Source organism: Helianthus annuus, chromosome 6 (assembly GCF_002127325.2).
Source record: "Helianthus annuus cultivar XRQ/B chromosome 6, HanXRQr2.0-SUNRISE, whole genome shotgun sequence".
Taxonomy (NCBI): Eukaryota; Viridiplantae; Streptophyta; class Magnoliopsida; order Asterales; family Asteraceae; genus Helianthus; species Helianthus annuus.
The window spans coordinates 34,071,620-34,092,576 of NC_035438.2; the positions used below are offsets into that span (position 1 = coordinate 34,071,620).

A 20,957-nucleotide genomic window follows, 5' to 3' on the forward strand; every position below is an offset into this window, starting at 1 on the left:
AGGTATAGCCTGAAAACCAAAAAACAAAAGGCACATTTCTTTTGAATAAAGGATGAAACAATAGGAATCGTTACTTTAAACAAATAATTCGGAAAGGTATATACCTGTTGAAGGGATAGCGGATCAAGTATAGTTATGATAAAATCCGGACCATGACGATACATGTTAACCCAAACACGAAAAATCAGAAAGAAGACTAACAATCAAATAGTACTTGCAACACATACAATGAAACAAAATATTTCGAGTATGTATTTATAAGAGAAAGTTGCCATATTATACTTAAAAATACGATTGAATCAAAATTTGTTATTACTATTTATGTAAATTATTATTCAACTGAATATTTGCCAAAAAATAAAATTAATGTAAATGTGTACTGTAGGATCGTTCGTTGACCTGTTTGAGTCGTTCAGAGAAGTTCGTATCCGAATTAAGAGGCGGAAACTAATAATCCGGTGCTATTCAAGCTGTATTCACTTTAATCCTGCTGTTTTATTGATATCAAACGCGATTACACGATCAGACAGCACTTCGGCAGAGTACCGGAACAATACACCATCAACTATGTGTTTTGGATCGCCCCTAGGACCTATATATAGAGTTTCTGGTCCGCTCATACGACATGTCCGTATGAGCGGTCCATCAGTGACATAAAAGCGATCCAGCACATGTCCTAATAAGCGACCCTAACCTATCTTGTCACAAAAGCGATCCTAGACTAGGTACAAATAAGCGATCCATATACAAATAATCTATTCTAGGATTCCGTGCCATTTCCTATCTGATCAACCTTCAAGACTTGATAGAAGACGTAGTCAACAGACGTAGGTGCACTAACAGACTCCCCCTCGGATGTTGACAGAGTCTTCATAGATCTTTCCAAACTGACTTCGCACATGTCTATCTACAATCTTCATTAGTCAACAACCTGCCTCTGAAATATCTGTCGTTCCAAGAATCCTCGTTCTCTATCTTCATCATCAACCAACTCTTCTCTCTTGAATGTTGACTCGGTGTCTTCAGACTCCCCCTCTCACACAGCTGGGATCGTAGTCTGGAATTCAATCTTTCACTGTTTCTGAGATCGTTAACAGGCTCCCATCAGGTTCTAGATCGAAACCTGGCTCTTTAATACCTGCACAATCTCTACCCATCCATAAGTTTCTACAAAGATAAAAACTTTTCAACAATTTAGAAACTATATTGAATCAAAACAATAATGATTTTGCATTCAAGAATTTATAACTGGTTCTTATCAAAATAACTTTACCATCTACACACAAACATTTCCCAAACCAGTTCTTCAAGTTTAGCACTTTGAATTTTGAAAATCAGCATCTCAACACCAGTTGTCGAAAATATTTTTGATTTTTCAAAATTTATGCTAAAACACACCAAAAAAATCTTTTTGAATTTTCTGAATGAAAATAAATGCAGAAAAGAAATATTTACAAACAATATTTTTGTGAGTTTGTGCAAGAGGATCATATCAGTTATGAAACATATCACAAACACTGTTAAGCTTGATTACATGATAAGTTCTAAACAATTTACCTAGATTGTCAGTATGTTTGTCCACTTAAATTTTCACACAGATTTCAACTGATTCGAGATACGATATTAATGTTTTAAAGACTTAAACTTAATTGTGTATCACTCCACTTGAATATACTCCCGTATCCAGATCCCAAATATTCAGTCTTACGGGTGAGTATACCACAGATGATATCTGTAAAGGGGTAGATGCGAAACCGTGAGAGCTCAGGTCAGAACTTCCGTTCAGCAGAGAGATGACGGCTCGACTTTTGGTGGGTCCCCTTTAGAGGATCTTTTGTTACAACAGCAAAGATTACCAATTTTATTGTTTAATCAGTTTGCTGAGGGCGGCGCTTATGTTTCAAAGCTTTTAGCAGACAGTATTATTCGGGGACTAGGTCAGTATTTCCATACAGCAGAAGTCCCTGAATAATACCCCAGATATCACTGAGCATAAAGACCTAGTATCTCAGAATACGGGACCTTTCAAACAAGATTTCGGGGGTTACCCATATATCCAAGAATAGTTACCCACGAATTAAGTAAGTTTGATTTAGGTTTATATCTCGTTTCAATTTAATAAGTGTGCGAAAATCTACTGACACATCCGCAGTAAGATTGTTTATCACATTTTGACTTTACAAATCTTTAGCGTGCTGTGATAGTCCACTGATGTACTATCATTTCCTCTTTTATGCAACAAAAACTCATTTTTCAAATTTTCTGATGTTTTTGGATTTTCTAAAAATTCTTACTCCCCCTAAAATTCAAATACATCTAAAGAAAATTGAAAACAAACTGTACAGAATATGACAACTGATATCGAAACACCTCAATTCTCCATCCGTTTGGCTTAAACAATCAGAACTCCCCCTCACAACAAAACTATTTTCCCATAATGATTTCAAAACACTTAAGTTTGTTTTAATCAGAATGGTTTTTCCGGAAAATATGTTTAGTTGTTTTTACCTTTTGTAAAATGGGGCAAAATCATCACATTGTTTATCAAATTCTTGAATGATAATTAAATCAAGTCCAATTCAATGACCTTGATTTAACTACTTGTAAAATCAACACCATTTCACAACTAAAACTTTCAAACCTGTTTTTCAACCAATTACCATCTGTTGGTTGAATTCTCAAGGTGCCGATTCCTACTCCTCGCTTACAAACCTGGGAGTTCCGGCAAGTCCTGCAACTTCTCAAACACAAATTTAGAAAGATGCCGATTCATGATCCACAATACCATCTTGGGATCTCCGGCAAGTCAGGTTTTCATTCTTGAAAAAATATATCCACCCAAGCCTGACCTTCCTTGGGTGTAACCTCATCGTTTTCATTGTTTCTTTCAACTGATCTGTAAACCCATCCTTTGGAAGCATAAAAATCCTGAATGCTTTGGGCCTTACCACTGACCATTTTTCCAAAGATGCGTTTTACATTTCCGTTGAAAGTTTTTTCAACATCAATTTTCTTCTTGTCAGAATAAAACTGATTTGAAATTTCAACTTTTCCGATTTTAGATTTGTAATTTTTAGCACTTAGTGGCGGAAAATTCACATCGTCCACTTTCGAAACTTTCTTTTCAATCTTTTTCTCAACACGTGGCTCCTCTGATTTTATGGAATCAGATTCATCACCAGACTTGTTACCTGAACCTTTAATAACCCATTTCTGATTTGTAGCATTGTCTATTCTTTTGGAAGCACTCCTTGAAGATTCTCCTTTTTCATAAGTCGAATTCTCAAAGCCTGTGAACTTCCGGGTTAACAGTTCAGTCTTCTCAACAACTTTTTCTTTCATTTTTCTTGATACTTCTTGTTTAGGTCGAAATGTCTTTGGACAATCTTTCGCAACATGACCCACAGCTTTACACTGAAAACAAGATCTCTTTTCAACCTTCTTCGGATCTTCCTTCTTCTTCATGTCCTCTTGTTTCTTAGCAATGAATTCTTGATTTGTCTGATTTCTGAATGATTTTTCTTTTTCAGCTTCAGTTGTTTTTCCTGCAACAAACATTGTTTTTGGTTTATAAACTTTTTCATTTTTATAGTTTTTCTGTGGAATAAAACCAAGACCCTTCTTTTTGAAATTACGATTATGGTTTGGTTTCTTTTGGAAACTATAACCACAATTGTAACCCATTTTCTTGTTGATTCTCTGTTGATCTCTTAAAGTGTATTGTTTAGGTTTTCCATTAAGATTGAAATCTTTTATTTCAGAAATATTAATTTCTGTGATTTTGAAAACCTTTTGAATCATTTCAATTCTGACACTTCTTATTGGAAAACTCTCATCTGAATATAATTTGTCAGAATCTTTCAAAGTATATGCCACTTTGACTGATTCATCATTCAAATTAGATTTCGAAAGTAAAAATTCTTTATCATAAACCCGTTTGTCCTTTTTGACTGTTTGCTTTGACGCACTGGACCCAGACTTTGACCCGGGTTTTGACTTCGGTTTTGATTCCTCATTGTCATCTGTGTCTAACACCTGATCGACCATACTTTTTATCAACTTTGACTCATGATCAGTGTCTGATGACGTATATGTGACATCAATATTTTCTGGTAAGTTATCCGACGACCCAGACTCCCATTTCAAATTGATCGCTTTATTGACTCTTTCTGAATTTGGATTTCGAGGTGAATATCCATTTTCGACTGGGGGCGGACATCGATTGTAGGATACACTCGGTTTCTTACCAGAATTCTTCAACTTTTCTTCATCTTTTGTCACGGATTTTTCTTCTTCAAATATCTTCACTTCTTCAAAAGTCTTCAAATCTTTCACAACTGGATAAATCCTGTCAACAACAAAAGTAGAACATGAGTAACTGTCTAATAATTTCTTAACTTTCTCAGTTTCTATCTTTTGTGTTGCCAACTCAAGCTCGAGATCTGCACATTTCTTTATGTTATAGTTCGCCGTATCAAGCTGTCTCAGATAAGCTATCTTCAAAGTATTCATAGCTTCAGCTTGTTCACCATCAGAATCTGTATACTTGTTGATTTCTCTGTTCATTGTGTCATACGATTCTTTCAACTTGTGAATGTTGTGCAACAACTCATTGTTCTGCTTAATCAGCGAATCACAGTTCATGCACTTTTCTTGGACCATGACCGGTTCAGCATCCACTTTAATCTCAAATTCAGGAACTTCTTTCACTGTCCTGCTTGAATTTAAAAATTGAGCTCTTCTCAATTTCTCAGCTTTTGCTTCTTCCTTCAATCTCTCTTCCTCTTCAGCCTCCTCTATGATCTTTCTTCGTCTCTCTTCAGCAGCTTCCATGACTTTTCTGCATCTTTCTGCACATTTCAAATCATAAGCATTAGCAAAGAAAGCATGAGAAATGCTTTTAGTCTCTTTGGCCATAAGATTTTGATCTGGACAAAAATCATCCCAGGTAAAACCATCAGCCATTTTTTCATCATCTTGTTCAGCTAGACACACTTTGCTAATCTTTTGGAAGATACTTTTCCCAGGTAAAATTATCATATTTTCCCTGACTAACAACACATGCTCTTTTATCCACCACATCTCTTCCATGAGCTGTTTGTGCCTGATGCTGCTGTACTGGTTGAGTGATTTGATGATAAATGGCCTTCTTGTGATAATCATTGTTTCCGAAAGGATTCTGGGCACCGGTAGCTTCACGGTTTTTGCATTCCCTCTTGAAATGCCCCTTTTCCCTGCAACGAAAACACGTAACTTTAGATTTATCAAAACCTAAAGCTGAAACGTTTGCATCACGAAAATCATCACGGCCAGTAATTTGTTTGAACTTTTCAGTACGTCTCATCACACTCGCCATACACCATTTTATATCCATCAATTCCATTTCTTCAGCATCAATTTGATCGTAATCCTCTTTCGTGAGCATTGGATTTCCGATCTTTCCTGCAACAAAACAACTATAAGACTCTAAAATCATCCCTAACAAAGACATTTGATTTTTTGCAATATCTTCAGTGTAGTCTTGATCATTTTCAAGGCTTAACACAATGTTACACTGAAGTTTTCTACCATTCTTTGTTACAGAAATGTTAGGATCAAAAGATGAAAATCTTGTGCTGTTGCTTGATCCCTGAGATGTCTTCTTTTCAGTAGAATCTTTAACACTGTAAGCAGTTTCGATCTTAGGAGAGAACTTTGTTGAATCAGTAGCACCATGCTTGTAGTACAGACTGATATCCTGCTCTCCATCCTAGCGATCTTTCTCTGCTCCATCTCTTGAGCTTCCAAATGCTTGATAAAATCTCCCAAAGTCATAGTTTTGTAATCTTTTCTGTTAGACCTCAGCATCATCAGAAATGTTCCCCATGTTTCGTATGGAAGCGCATCTGCAAGTTTTTCAATTAACTCATCAGTATCCTTTTTAATACCTAACTTTGTCATATTTCTCACCAAGTTACAATATCTATCAATAATCTGCTTGGTGTTTTCAGACTTTAAACCACGAAACAAATCAAATTCTTTCTTCATGAGAGATTTTTTATTCTTAAGCATATCATCACTTCCAATAAACTTTGCTTCCAACTCAGTCCAAATTGAGTATGCAGTTCCGTCATGTTGAAGCAAGATCAGAATATCTTCTTTTACTGCTTGCTGAAGTAGACTCACCATAAGCTTCTCATCACGGTATTTCTTTTTATCATCTGAACTCATTTCTCGAAGTGTTTGCTGCACACCATTTTTAACTGGTCTAACATATGGTTCTTCAGTATGTTCCCACGCATCGATATGATAAGCTTCAACCCAATTACCGAATCGTTCCGACCACACGTTGTAATCATCAATATCCATGAGTTTCGGTGGTTTCTGAGATGTTCCGGTTTCATTTTCAATCAAAGCACTTTGAGTAATCGATGTCGGGGTTGCAAAAGCGTTATAAAATTCAGAATCCATTGTTCAAATTGTTCACAAATTCTCAACAATTTCCTAGCTTTTACAAACTGTTCAAATAAACGAACTGAGTGGATCAATAAGCGGTCCAATAAGCTTGTCGAATAAGCGGACCAAACAACGTCTGTTCGAGCGATTCGTCAAATAAGCGATCTGACTAAAGAGCGGACCAAGCACTTGACCGGATGAGCGAACCAAACACTATCCGTTCGAGCGGATCAGGAGATGTTCGTTCGAGCGGTTTACACGTTATTTCGAGCGGTCCAAGCTTAATTTTGAGCGGTCCAAGCTTAAATTTCGAGCGGTCCAGAAGTCAAAATTGATACTTGGAGCGGTCCAGACAAGCAATTTGGAGCGATCCAGATGCTGACATCACCTTTTGCGCGATTCTGAAAAAGCAAATCACCTAAAAACAACTTTCTAGGTCGATTTTAGTTCTAAAAACTTCAAGGATTTGTTAATTCATGATTTCGAGTGCACTGTGTGATTTTGAGCTTGTTTTACCATGAAAAATTTTGAAAAAGTGAAATGTAGAAAATCAGAAGAATAGCAGCAAAAATGGCAAGAACTCCTCCTCCTGAGCTCTGATACCACTTGTAGGATCGTTCGTTGACCTGTTTGAGTCGTTCAGAGAAGTTCGTATCCGAATTAAGAGGCGGAAACTAATAATCCGGTGCTATTCAAGCTGTATTGACTTTAATCCTGCTGTTTTATTGATATCAAACGCGATTACACGATCAGACAGCACTTCGGCAGAGTACCGGAACAATACACCATCAACTATGTGTTTTGGATCGCCCCTAGGACCTATATATAGAGTTTCTGGTCCGCTCATACGACATGTCCGTATGAGCGGTCCATCAGTGACATAAAAGCGATCCAGCACATGTCCTAATAAGCGACCCTAACCTATCTTGTCACAAAAGCGATCCTAGACTAGGTACAAATAAGCGATCCATATACAAATAATCTATTCTAGGATTCCGTGCCATTTCCTATCTGATCAACCTTCAAGACTTGATAGAAGACGTAGTCAACAGACGTAGGTGCACTAACATGTACTAAAAATTTAACCGATTTAAAAAATCTGGATAGTTATCTATTTAATAACTACCTACTACTCGTAATTGTAGGAGCTCTAATATACGTGTGTTAACTACTGCTTGTGATAATATTTGTTGGACTTTCATCTTCTCAGGAATCTTTTCATATTTGTTGTATTGATCGTCAAAGTGTTTGTTATTTAACCTACATTGACAATGATTGTGAAGTTTCTTCCGTCTCTGCTGATACTGATGAATATAATCCCAAAACTTCCGTCAAAAGTTGTTACGCAGTGCAAGGTTGTGTGTAAAGATTGGTTAGTCTATCTTTCAACACCTGAGTTTGCTATGAATCATTGTCGTTTCATGCGCAGATTAGGTGATCATAAGATAATTGCCGTTAACCGATTATTGTGTGATATTCGTTATGTGGGTAATGAATCCCCTAAATGTTTCTTAGGTGATAAAGTTCACATTCCCTTCACCGCTCATCCATGCAATATTTTATTCCTAGCAAGTTTGGATGGGATGGTATGTGTTTGCCTAATCAATACTGGTGAATTGGTAATTTGGAATCCATTAACTCGTGTGTTCAAGATGCTATCAAATTCTAATTCACAGGGTTTTTTTAATCCGAATCAGGATAGTCTTGGGTTTTGCGTCAGGTCTTCTGGTGATTACAATATTGTGCATATTAAACGGACACATATGATGTTGGCTATTAACATTTATTCTCTCAGTGAAGGGTCATGGTCAACTCCAATGTTCTCAAACTATAGTCTGTTTAATGTTGACGTCTATAGTTGGTCTGTAGGCACGTTTTGTGCAAATTGTTTGTATTTCGTATTGACTAGGTTGTGGTGTGTGGGTAACGCATGTGTACTTCGTTTAGATGTTGATAGCAGGGTAATTTCTGATGTTGGATTCCCAGATACAATGGATGTGGAAGCTACAGGTCACTTGGTTAGTATTCGAGATCAACTCCATATGTTGGTTAGTATCGGATTCTATAGTGTGAATATGAAATTGTGGAAACTTGAAAATGAAAAGTGGTCAAAAGTATTTTTTTTTGTCCACCTGCTATTTCTATGCCATTGATGATTGGGTCGTCTGTGCACTATATCAACAGAAATAAGAAGTTCATTATAGTTCAAGAATGGGGTGATATTACTGATGTAACTGTAGAGGCAGAGGAAATGCATGTTTTTTTGCCTATCATCTTTACTCAAGGTGTGAATGGATCTGTTTATTTTGAAACTACAATTTCACCAAATGTTTAGTTATGCTATTTTATGTAGTTCTTTTTTTGTTTTTCGTTGTTTTGATCAGTTAGTAATTGATGTTTGTGGTTGTTTTTTATGTATGGTATAGTTTGTCACAATGAGATTGAATCTTTATGAATTAATGTGCTTATATTATCATGTTAAATATTCATTGAGAGTGTATGATTTTAATATTTGCTTTGTGCGTATTTAATTATGATTACATGTGATTGTGGTTTAAAAACAAAAAGGTCTACAAAAAAAACACAATGGGCCCTTGGAGACCAAGCCCTTAGAGCAGCTTGGAAGCCCTTACCATTGTGCAGTTACATAGAATTAAAAACTTCCCACGTTGTAATAGGTGCAGTTAATGATTAGTTTTTAGTTGAACTAGGGTTAAGACCCGCCCGCGTTGCGGCGCGGGTACATCGTAAACATTGAATGTATTAGTCCAAACGTTATATGATGCATTAACCATATGAAAACACACATTTCGACGTATCCAGTTGAACTCAATGTAACCTGTATAAGCATGGTCATTTGATCAAACGTAAAGTAAATGGAATTCATATTGAACAATAACTTGGATTTATACGAAAACGTACATAAAAATATGCACGTAAAAATGGTTTCTTTAAACGAAAACGTATTATATTTGACCTGACTCGTCTATAAAAAAAAAGTTTACGTCGGAATGTAGAAGAAATCATATTTATACATACCCATACATAAAATATGCATGCAAAAAATAGTTTTTAAGTAAAGGAAGTATAGGGGTAAACCGAAACAAAATATTAGTAAAGATTTAATAGGTTAAAAACGTTCGTAAAACTGTGCCAAGTAGCACCAATGCCACAACGACATCGACTCTCAACATCGTAAAAATAAAATAGATAAAATGGTAAAAATTACACTGAACAAAAAGGAGACTAAAATCGTTGAACCACGCACACCCGTTACAGTGTGTTAATGTGAAGAAATTAACCAGAAACGTAAAACGTAGAAAATAATAACTTAGTCGATCTAGGACCCGCCCGTTGCGGCGAATTTTTTCAAAAGGGAAAAAATGGACGCGTTGCGACGGGTCTATCAAATATGGAAAAATAGAACAAAAACGTTGAACCTCACATGCACGCTACGACAAGTTAACTCACAAAATTTAGAACGAACCGTAAAACGAAAAACTTACGAAAGATAAAAAGTATGGGGGACCAAAGTTATAAATAATAAAGTATTGTGTTAAATTACAAAAGTTGAAAAAGTTTGAGTTAAAAGTAAAAATTTCAAATGGGTTAAAATGTGAAAGATAAAACTTTAAGGTTGAAAGTGGAAAATCAAGTAATGGGTTAAAATATAAAAGATAAAACTCTAAGGTTGAAAGTGGAAAATGAAGATTTTTTTTTTTTTTTGAAAAAGCCCCCAAGCATGGGGTACAAGTCAAGATGCACAAGATAGTTCTTACTGGATTTTTTTGTTTTTGTTTTTTTTTTTTTTTGCTGGAATATTGTCATTTTATGTTTTGTTTATTAATGTGTTATTGGTTTTCTGTTTTTCATATATTTGATTTTTTTAGGTGTCTATTTTTATATTTTGTACTATTGTGTAACTAACTTCCTATTTTTTAGTTGTGGTGTCCATTATTTTTCAATAATCCTATTATCATAAAAAACAATATTTTTATAAAAAGGACAAAATAATATATAAAACTCAATGCCAAAAAAAATCTACGATGTAAAAAACAATATTTTTATAAAAAGGACAAAATAATATATAAAACTCAATGCCAAAAAAAATCTACGATGTAATTATTTTCACAATTGTAATAATGCAATGTTTGACAACTAACAAAGTAATTTATAAAAATAAGATTAATTAATAAAAAGTATATTTGTGTATGTGATTGATTAAAAAGTATCTCCATGTATGTGTATATGTTTACCTGTAAATTAGAAACGGTTTCTAATATATATTGTTATTTAATTTTATTTACCCCCTATCGCCCATAGTGTGTGAAAACCGTTTACCACCACTACTCGGAGTTTTAGGAGGTTTTACTCACCTGTGTCAACTGTTAATTGGGGTAGTTTCTATGTAGGTATTCATTTTTCAAAGGAATCGCTTTTCGTATGTGTTTTCTTCCTCTTTCTATCAACGTCAGTATTTTTAATTAAAGTATAATCGTAAGTGAATATGAAGGATCTTCCATCTCTGTTAATATTGATGAAGATTATTCCAAGACTCTCGGCAAAGGAGGTTATACGGTGCAAGGCTGTGTCTAAAGAGTGGTTAGCCTATCTTTCAACTCCTGAGTTTGCTAAGAATAATTATCGTTTCTTGCGAGTATTAGGTGACCAGAAAATAATTGCTCTTGACAAATCATCGTGTGCGATTCGTTATATTGATGTTGCATATCCTAGATGTGTTTTAGGCAATAATATTCACATTCCCTTCGATTGTCCTCCATGTAATGTGATCTTTTTAGAAAGTTTGGATGGCATGTGTTTGCTTATGTAATACTGGTGATTTGGTTGTGTTGGAATCCACTAACTCGTGTGTTCAAGATGCTGAGAAATTCTAATTATCAGGGATTTTACAATATGGATGATGATAGTCTTGGGTTTTGTGTTGACTCTGCTGGTGATTACAAAATTGTGCATATTAAACGCACTCATTTCAGGTTGACTGTTAATATTTATTCATTTAGTGAAGGTTCATGGTCAACTCCAAGGTTCTTAATTGATAGTCCATATGATATTGCTGTTTATAGTTGGTCCGTTGGGACGTTTTGTAGGAAAAGTTTGTATTTTGTACTGACCAAATTCTGGTGTATGGGTAACACAGCGGTTCTTCGTTTGGATGTTGAGTCGAAGGTAATAGAAAATGTAGGTTACCCAGATACATTGAGTGTGGAATCTATAGGTCAGTTGGTGACTATACGAGATGAACTTCATATGTTGGTTGGTATTGGAATGTGTAGTGTAGATGTTCAATTGTGGCGTCTACAAAATAATACTTGGTCGAAAGTGGTGTCTTTTGTACCGCGTGTGTTTATGTCGTTGATGATAGGGTCATCTGTGCACTACATTGATGGTAATAACAAATTAATTATAGTACACGAATGGGGTGATGTTGCTCAGATAAACATAAGGGCAAAGAAGATGCATGGTTATTTTCCTATCATCTTTACACAAGGCATTGTAGGTGCAAGCTATATTGAAACTGTAGTTTCACCACATGTTTAGTTATGGTTTTGTATTTAGTTGTTTGTTGTTATCATTGTGTTATATACATAGTATTATGTTTGTGGTTGTTTTTGTGGTTGGTATTTTTTTGTATATGGAGAATCAATATTCGAAATTAATGTGTTATTTTAATTGTTCTATTATGTTTATAATATGTTTGGTGTGTAATATTTTATGCCAGTAAATATAATCAACGTTTGTTTGACATCGGTAGTTCTTTCAGCACTTTGAAAACATCTAACTTTCATATATCTTATCTAAGTTCATCTAATGGTGTTATTAATTTCTACGTTTATCAATTTACAAATAACTAATTCATTTTAAATTGTGCCAATTAGATGTAAGATTTTAGTTTACTATGTTTGACAATTTGATGTATGACAATACAAGAATAGTTGTAGTTTCTAATTGCAATCGCATAAAAAAGTCATTATTATCTTAAATATGGAGACACTTTTTTTATGGAATCACTTATTGATGTTCTAGATAGTTGTATAAGAAGTCATTATGATATTAAAATATGCAGTGCATTTGGATGATGGAAATATTACCAATAAGACTTCTAATGTTGTATACAGGAAATCACAACCAAATTTATAACTAAATATGAACTTCGACTACTGTTTACAAATTATAATTCTAAACAAAATATGTCATCCATGCCCTAATATAGTAATAATTGTCATCAAGGTTAGGCTACCAACTGTAAGAGTCAGTTTAATATACCCGTTTTTAACAGCAAATAAGCTTTACATAATATACTAAAAGTAGTCTTTACAAAAACTTTCAATATTCGAAACCCATTTAATAAAACATTACTTGTTTAACCTACTAACAATGTTCCAAATAAAACTACTAGTGTTTACATAATAACAAAACATGGATCAAGTGCGGAAGCGTAACGTTAGGTGTTCGGTTCGAATCGATTGCTTGATCATCATCCTTCACTTGAGTACCTGAAAACTAATGTTTTAAACAGGCATTAGTGTTATTAACGATGGGAATTCACGTATTTGGATTAGGATCGATAACTTATTCAAATCAAGAAGTAAAAATTTCATCAAAACTGGGCTCCACCGTAATTTACGGTGTCACCGTAAATTACGGTGGGTTTTGGGCATTTTGGGTACCTACCGTAAATCAGTAGATCCCCACCGTAACATTTTAATAGCCACCGTAAATTACGGTGTCACCGTAATTTACGGTGGGCCCTGCACTTGTTTTCTTGCTTATTGATCTTGAGCATTCAAGTTCCATTACACAGCAAAATGACCTTGAACAGGTTTATTACCCACCCAAGGCTAGTTACCCAAATTCAGGACTATCACCTGTTATCACTTTTGCTATCCCAAAAGGGAAACACTCCCACATCGATCTATATATGATTAAATCCAAACTTTCGTATTTGTCATCTATACAACTATTCACAATTATCAATCAAGATCACAACTCCTATATAAGGAATTTAAACTTTACAACTATCATGGCATGTCAAAATTACGACTTACACAAAGGTTATATCCAAGCATTAAGTGATAGTGTCTAGCTTCATGTTTAATACAAGACTTGTTTTGACCCGTTTGGGTGCTGAATTAAGCACCATATAGGGCATGTAAGTATCCATGTCTGTCACTCGTTTTGACCCATTTCGCTTGTTTAGGTCACTAATCATTTTCATGGCATTTTGGTAATCTTGATTGTCATGTTTCAGAATTTATTACATAAACTAACAATTAGGTATAATGTAACGAAACAATAAATTTCGTACCTTTTAGAGCGCGTCTTTTCCTCGTGAACTCCCTCCGGCTTGTCCGCTAGAAGAACCGGACTCTTTGCCTAGAAAATTCAGTTTTTATAACATGTTTAGAACTCCTTTTTATGACCACAATCACATAATTATGGACCATTATCAAATCTGCGTTTTTATCCAAATTTCACATTTAAATCCCCACTTAGGCATTTCTACAAACACCTAGCGGGTCAGATTTTTCTACCTTCATAAACAAGTTCATGACTTTATGATTCGACATCAAATTTCACTATAATAGTAATTTTTGCATACATTTAGTATCAATATCACAGGAGTTACTTCCTATAATGAAATTTATACTAGGATTACACTCAAAATCCTAATGTTCATCATCAACATATAAAACCCATAACCTAACATCCATGGATTCATGGAATTTTCCTGAATTGGAGCATGATTTCATATATAGTTGTCTAGGTTTTACTCCTAGACACTATATCATCTTTAATCTAACTAATTACTGTCATGCATCAACAAAATTTCAGATTTGCTTAAATTCATGAGGATTTCAAGTAGTGAATTCTCATAAAATTTTACATACCTCTTAATCCTCTTGCAATGAGGATCACAATTCTAAGCTCGGATTTCGTTTTGGTTAGGATTTGAACCTCCAATTGCAAGAAATTGTGAACTTTAGGGTTTTGGAAAATGGGGGTCGCCCCTTTCTTGCTTCTGTCGACCAGACACACCAATTTGGTGTGTTTGGTTTGGTTTTGTCACTATTAAAATTTAACTTTCGATTTTTGGCAAGATTAGTCCCTTAACTACCATTTCTTTTTAAATACTAGAGTTTTAACCAAGTGTAGGTTATTTTCAAGACTTGTAAATTTTAACTAGGTTAAAGTTTCTACATGGTTATTTCTTGTTTATGAAATCCTTAAATTTCTTATATAAAGATTTATATTTTCGGGGTGTTACAAGTCCACCCCCCTTAAAAGGGTTTCGTCCCCGAAACCGAATTACGTACCAAATAATGTCGGGTGTAGACGTCGCATTTCCTCTTCGGATTCCCAAGTAGTGTCTGACCCTTTTCTGTGCTCCCATTTGACCTTGACTTGGGTTATCTTTTTGTTCCTCAAACTTTTCTCCTTACGATCTAAAATCGCAATTGGTTTTACTGCATAGTTGAGGCTGTTATCCACTTCGATATCGTCGTAGTGGATATGAGCAGTTTCGTCGGCCAAACATTTTCGAAGATGTGATACGTGGAATGTGCTATGAATTCCACTCAACTCTTCGGGTAATTCAAGTGATAAGCCACTTTACCAACCCGTTCAACGATTCTAAATGGCCCAATAAATCTTGGGCTTAACTTTCCTCTCTTTCTGAATCTAATAATACCCTTCCATGGGGAGACTTTTAGCATGACCATATCGCCAACCTGAAATTCAATTGGCCTATTCCTTTTATCCGCATATGCCTTTTGCCGGTCTTGAGCCGCTTTCAGGTGTGCCCGAACTATGTTGATTTTCGCATTTGTAGTTCGGATTATATCGGCAGGTGCTAGCCCCCGCGGACCCACTTCTCCCCAACATACTGGGGTCCGACATTTTCTGCCATATAATAGCTCATACGGAGCCATTTTAATACTCGCGTGATAGCTATTGTTATATGCAAATTCGACCAAGGGTAAATGGTCATCCCAACTACCTCCAAAGTCAATAATGCAAGCCCGCAGCATATCTCCCAACGTTTGTATTGTCCTTTCGCTCTGCCCATCCGTTTGTGGATGGTAAGCAGTGCTAAGGAACAATTTAGTTCCCATCTGTTCTTGGAATTCACGCCAGAATTTCGAAGTAAACCGAGTATCTCTGTCTGACACAATGGATATCGGTACCCCATGCCTTGCTATGATTTCATTGGTGTATACCTCCGACATTTTCTCAGATGTATAAGTTTCACGAATCGGAATAAAGTGGGCGCTTTTAGTTAACCTATCCACGACTACCCAAATAGCATCAAAACCACGACTTGTTTTAGGTAGTTTGGTCAATAGGTCCATCGTGATTTGCTCCCATTTCCAAACCGGGATTTCTAACGGTTGAAGTTTACCATATGGTTTTTGGTGTTCCGCCTTGACTTGTAGGCACGTCAAACACTTTTCCACGTATTTCACCGTGTCCCGCTTCATTCCGGGCCACCAATAGTTTTGCTTTAAGTCATGATACATCTTGGTCGCTCCCGGGTGAATGGAATAACGGGATTTATGAGCTTCATCAAGTAGAAGCTTCTTAACTCCACATGTGTTAGGGACCCAGATCCTATTAAAACGAGTCTTTAGGCCGTGACTGCCCACTTCAAGGTCTTTAACTTGACCAATGATTCTTTCCTTTTTCCAGTTTTCCGCCTTTACAGCTTCATCTTGTGCTTCTCGAATTCGTTCTAGTAAACTTGAAGTCACAACCAGTTGCATTGATCGTACCCGTATCGGGGTATAATCTGTTTTGCGGCTCAGCGCATCGGCCACTACATTGGCCTTACCGGGGTGGTAATGTATTTCGCAATCGAAGTCTTTGACGGTTTCCAACCACCGTCTTTGCCGCATGTTTAATTCCTTCTGGTCGAAGAAATATTTCAAACTTTTATGGTCGGTAAAGATGGTAAACTTTACTCCGTACAAGTAATGTCTCCATATCTTTAAAGCAAACACCACCGCCGCTAATTCTAAGTCGTGAACCGGATATTTATTTTCATGTATCTTCAATTGCCTCGAGGCATAGGCGATGACCTTGCCTCGTTGCATTAATACACACCCGAGCCCCAATTGAGAAGCGTCCGAGTAAACCACCATGTCTTCAGTCCCTTCCGGTAAGGTCAGTACCGGAGCGTGGGTCAACTTTTCCTTGAGTGTTTGGAAAGCTTCCTCTTGCTTAATGCCCCACACGAACTTTTCCTCCTTACGAGTTAATTTGGTCAATGGTAAGGCAATTTTGGAGAAATCCTGTATGAACCTCCGATAATATCCCGCAAGCCCTAAAAAGCTTCGGATTTCCGAGGGATTTCTTGGAGGGCTCCATTTCGACACAGCTTCTATCTTTGACGGATCTACTAGTACTCCATCAGCACTAATAAGATGCCCAAGAAACTGTACTTCCCGTAACCAGAAAGCACACTTCGTGAATTTTGCATACAGCTTCTCTCGTCTGAGTGTGTCTAATATTTCCCGCAAATGACACACGTGCTCGGCTTCACTCCTTGAATATACCAAAATGTCGTCGATAAATACAATTACCGACTTATCTAGCATGGGTTTGCAAACCCGGTTCATGAGGTCCATGAAGGCCGCGGGCGCATTGGTCAATCCGAAAGGCATTACGAGGAATTCATAATGCCCGTACCTCGTACGGAAAGCCGTCTTGGGTACGTCCTCCTCCTTGACTTTCAATTGGTGATAACCGGATCGGAGATCAATTTTGGAAAACCAACTTGCTCCTTGTAGTTGGTCGAATAAATCATCAATTCTTGGGAGCGGGTATCGATTCTTCACCGTGAGTTTGTTTAACTCTCGGTAATCGATACACATGCGCATACTGCCGTCCTTCTTCTTCACGAATAAGACTGGTGCGCCCCACGGAGACACACTCGGTCGGATAAACCCCTTGTCAAGAAATTCCTGAATTTGAGACATCAATTCTTGTAACTCCGACGGAGCAAGCCGGTATGGCGCCTTGGCCACGGGTTTTGCACCCGGAATCAATTCGATTCCGAACTCTACCTCCCGTTCCGGCGGTATCCCCGGCAGTTCTTCCGGGAACACGTCTTCATAATCTCGCACGACTGGTACATCCCCAATTTTGAGGAGTTCTTTTTCCGTTTTGCTTGCGTATACCATAAAGGCCTTGCATCCATGTTTCATGAGCTTATGAGCTTCTAGCATTGTGCATATCGCTGGGTTACCTCCTTTTTCTCCATATATCATAACTTGTTTTCCGCTAGGAGACGTTAGCTTTATTTCCTTTCGGAAACAAACCACCTTTGCGTGGTAACGGGATAGCCAATCCATTCCCACTACCACTTGAAATTCTCCCATCGACATCGGGATCAAGTCTATTGTGTATTCCTCGTCATCAATATTCATCGTGCAGTTTTCACATACATCACAGACAATAAAGCTTTTATTATTACCTATCTCTACCTCTAAAGGCATAGGTAATTTTGTTAGAACAAATGAAGGGTGTCGAATAAACCCATATGAAACAAAGGATTTATTCGCACCAGTATCAAATAACACACGTGCGGGAATTGAATTTATAGTGAATGTACCTGAGACCACGTCAGGTTCGACCTTTGCTTCAGCAGCGGTCAATTGAAAAGATCTTGCTTTGGCTTTTGTGGCTTCACCTTTTGAGTCTTGCCCTTCTTTCTTTCCTGCCAATTCTGGGCACTCCGATCTTTTGTGACCCGTTCGGTAACAGTTGTAACAAACGGTCACTTTTTCCGGGCATGATATAGCCATATGTCCCGTTTTTCGACATATAGGACAAGGCTTATCTTTGAAGCGACATTCACCCTTATGATTCTTGCCGCAGATTTTGCAACTTGGTGTACCGCCCTTTGCATCTGATTTCTTCGTCGTTTCATTCGTTCTTGCTTTCTTGGTAGGGCTTGGATTTATATCCTGTGCCCTTCGTTCACCCCGCTCTATACTCTTTTTCAACTCAATCTCCCTTTCCCGAGCGGCATTGACAATCTCGGTAAGGGTCTCATACTTTGAAGGGGTTATGAACTCCCTATATTCTGCGCTTAGCATGTTATGGTAGTAATAAACTTTTTGCTCTTCGTTCGTTATCAGATCGTCACAGAACTTCATTTTGTCCATAAACATCCCCGTGATCTTGTCTATGGATTCACCCTTGTGTCTGAGTTGCATGAACTCTTCCTTGATCTTGTTTATAACCGCTTTGGGGCTATGGTGTTTAAGAAACGGCGTCTTAAACTCCTCCCACGTCATGGCCTTGGCCGCTTCGTTTCCAATCTCCTTCTTTTTATTATCCCACCAGTCCTTCGCTTGACCTCTTAACTGACCCGTACCATAAGCTACGTAGTCATTCTCATCACAATGGGTTCTCTCGAATACTCCCTCGATATCGCCTATCCATCGCTGACACACGATTGGATCAACCTCCCCATTATATATAGGTGGTTTACAAGCTATGAATTCCTTGTATGAACAAGGTTTTCGTTCCCCAGATTTTTCCTTTGCTAGATTTGAATTATCCTCTAGCTTCTTGATTCTCTCTTCTACCACTGATAAAACCGTATTCTGGATTTTATCAATGAAGTTCGACAAACTGTTTCGATCGCCTTTCCAACCTCTTCGGCAATCACTATTTTCATTTGTTCGGTGACTCTTGGCACCGCATCACCATCACCTCCGCTTGCCATCTTTGATACTGAAATGTTTACATACATTGTTAAACATTTCATTTGTAATACATGTTTTACTTGTTTTGATTTGATCAAGTTCGTATCTTGACTCAATCATTCTTGTTTCATGCCTTTCTTGTGTTTGAGTGTGCTTACACACTCTTGATTCTATTATTCTTGTTTCATGCTTTTCTTGTGTTTGAGTGTGTTTACACACTCTTTTCCATGCATATTTGTTCGTGAATTATTTCTATACTCCTTAAATTTTACTTAAGCAATTACTCTTACCGGATGTTGATCAAGCTTGAACCGAACACTTATTGGCAACCTTAAGCTCTGATTACCAACTTGTAAGAGTCAGTTTAATATACCCGTTTTTAACAGCAAATAAGCTTTACATAATATACTAAAAGTAGTCTTTACAAAAACTTTCAATATTCGAAACCCATTTAATAAAACATTACTTGTTTAACCTACTAACAATGTTCCAAATAAAACTACTAGTGTTTACATAATAACAAAACATGGATCAAGTGCGGAAGCGTAACGTTAGGTGTTCGGTTCGAATCGATTGCTTGATCATCATCCTTCACTTGAGTACCTGAAAACTAATGTTTTAAACAGGCATTAGTGTTATTAACGATGGGAATTCACGTATTTGGATTAGGATCGATAACTTATTCAAATCAAGAAGTAAAAATTTCATCAAAACTGGGCTCCACCGTAATTTACGGTGTCACCGTAAATTACGGTGGGTTCTGGGCATTTTGGGTACCTACCGTAAATCAGTAGATCCCCACCGTAACATTTTAATAGCCACCGTAAATTACGGTGTCACCGTAATTTACGGTGGGCCCTGCACTTGTTTTCTTGCTTATTGATCTTGAGCATTCAAGTTCCATTACACAGCAAAATGACCTTGAACAGGTTTATTACCCACCCAAGGCTAGTTACCCAAATTTAGGACTATCACCCGTTATCACTTTTGCTATCCCAAAAGGGAAACACTCCCACATCGATCTATATATGATTAAATCCAAACTTTCATATTTGTCATCTATACAACTATTCACAATTATCAATCAAGATCACAACTCCTATATAAGGAATTTAAACTTTACAACTATCATGGCATGTCAAAATTACGACTTACACAAAGGTTATATCCAAGCATTAAGTGATAGTGTCTAGCTTCATGTTTAATACAAGACTTGTTTTGACCCGTTTGGGTGCTGAATTAAGCACCATATAGGGCATGTAAGTATCCATGTTTGTCACTCGTTTTGACCCATTTCGCTTGTTTAGGTCACTAATCATTTTCATGGCATTTTGGTAATCTTGATTGTCATGTTTCAGAATTTATTACATAAACTAACAATTAGGTATAATGTAACGAAACAATAAATTTCGTACCTTTTAGAGCGCGTCTTTTCCTCGTGAACTCCCTCCGGCTTGTCCGCTAGATGAACCGGACTCTTTGCCTAGAAAAATCAGTTTTTATAACATGTTTAGAACTCCTTTTTATGACCACAATCACATAATTATGGACCATTATCAAATCTGCGTTTTTATCCAAATTTCACATTTAAATCCCCACTTAGGCATTTCTACAAACACCTAGCGGGTCAGATTTTTCTACCTTCATAAACAAGTTCATGACTTTATGATTCGACATCAAATTTCACTATAATAGTAATTTTTGCATACATTTAGTATCAATATCACAGGAGTTACTTCCTATAATGAAATTTATACTAGGATTACACTCAAAATCCTAATGTTCATC

The 20,957-nt window shown here is 36.7% G+C and overlaps 2 long non-coding RNA genes across 2 annotated transcripts; both read right to left on the reverse strand.

The window, feature by feature from the left end:
- Positions 1–12,751: 12,751 nt before the first annotated feature.
- LOC110938122 lies at positions 12,752–13,801 on the reverse strand. The gene is made up of 2 exons (XR_002591204.1): positions 13,763–13,801; positions 12,752–12,957 (listed from the first exon to the last, which is right to left on the reverse strand). It is a non-coding gene; the product is annotated as an uncharacterized LOC110938122 (long non-coding RNA).
- Positions 13,802–19,573: 5,772 nt separating this feature from the next.
- Positions 19,574–20,623, reverse strand: LOC110938115. Its single transcript, XR_002591200.1, has 2 exons — positions 20,585–20,623; positions 19,574–19,779 (listed from the first exon to the last, which is right to left on the reverse strand). It is a non-coding gene; the product is annotated as an uncharacterized LOC110938115 (long non-coding RNA).
- Positions 20,624–20,957: the final 334 nt, after the last annotated feature.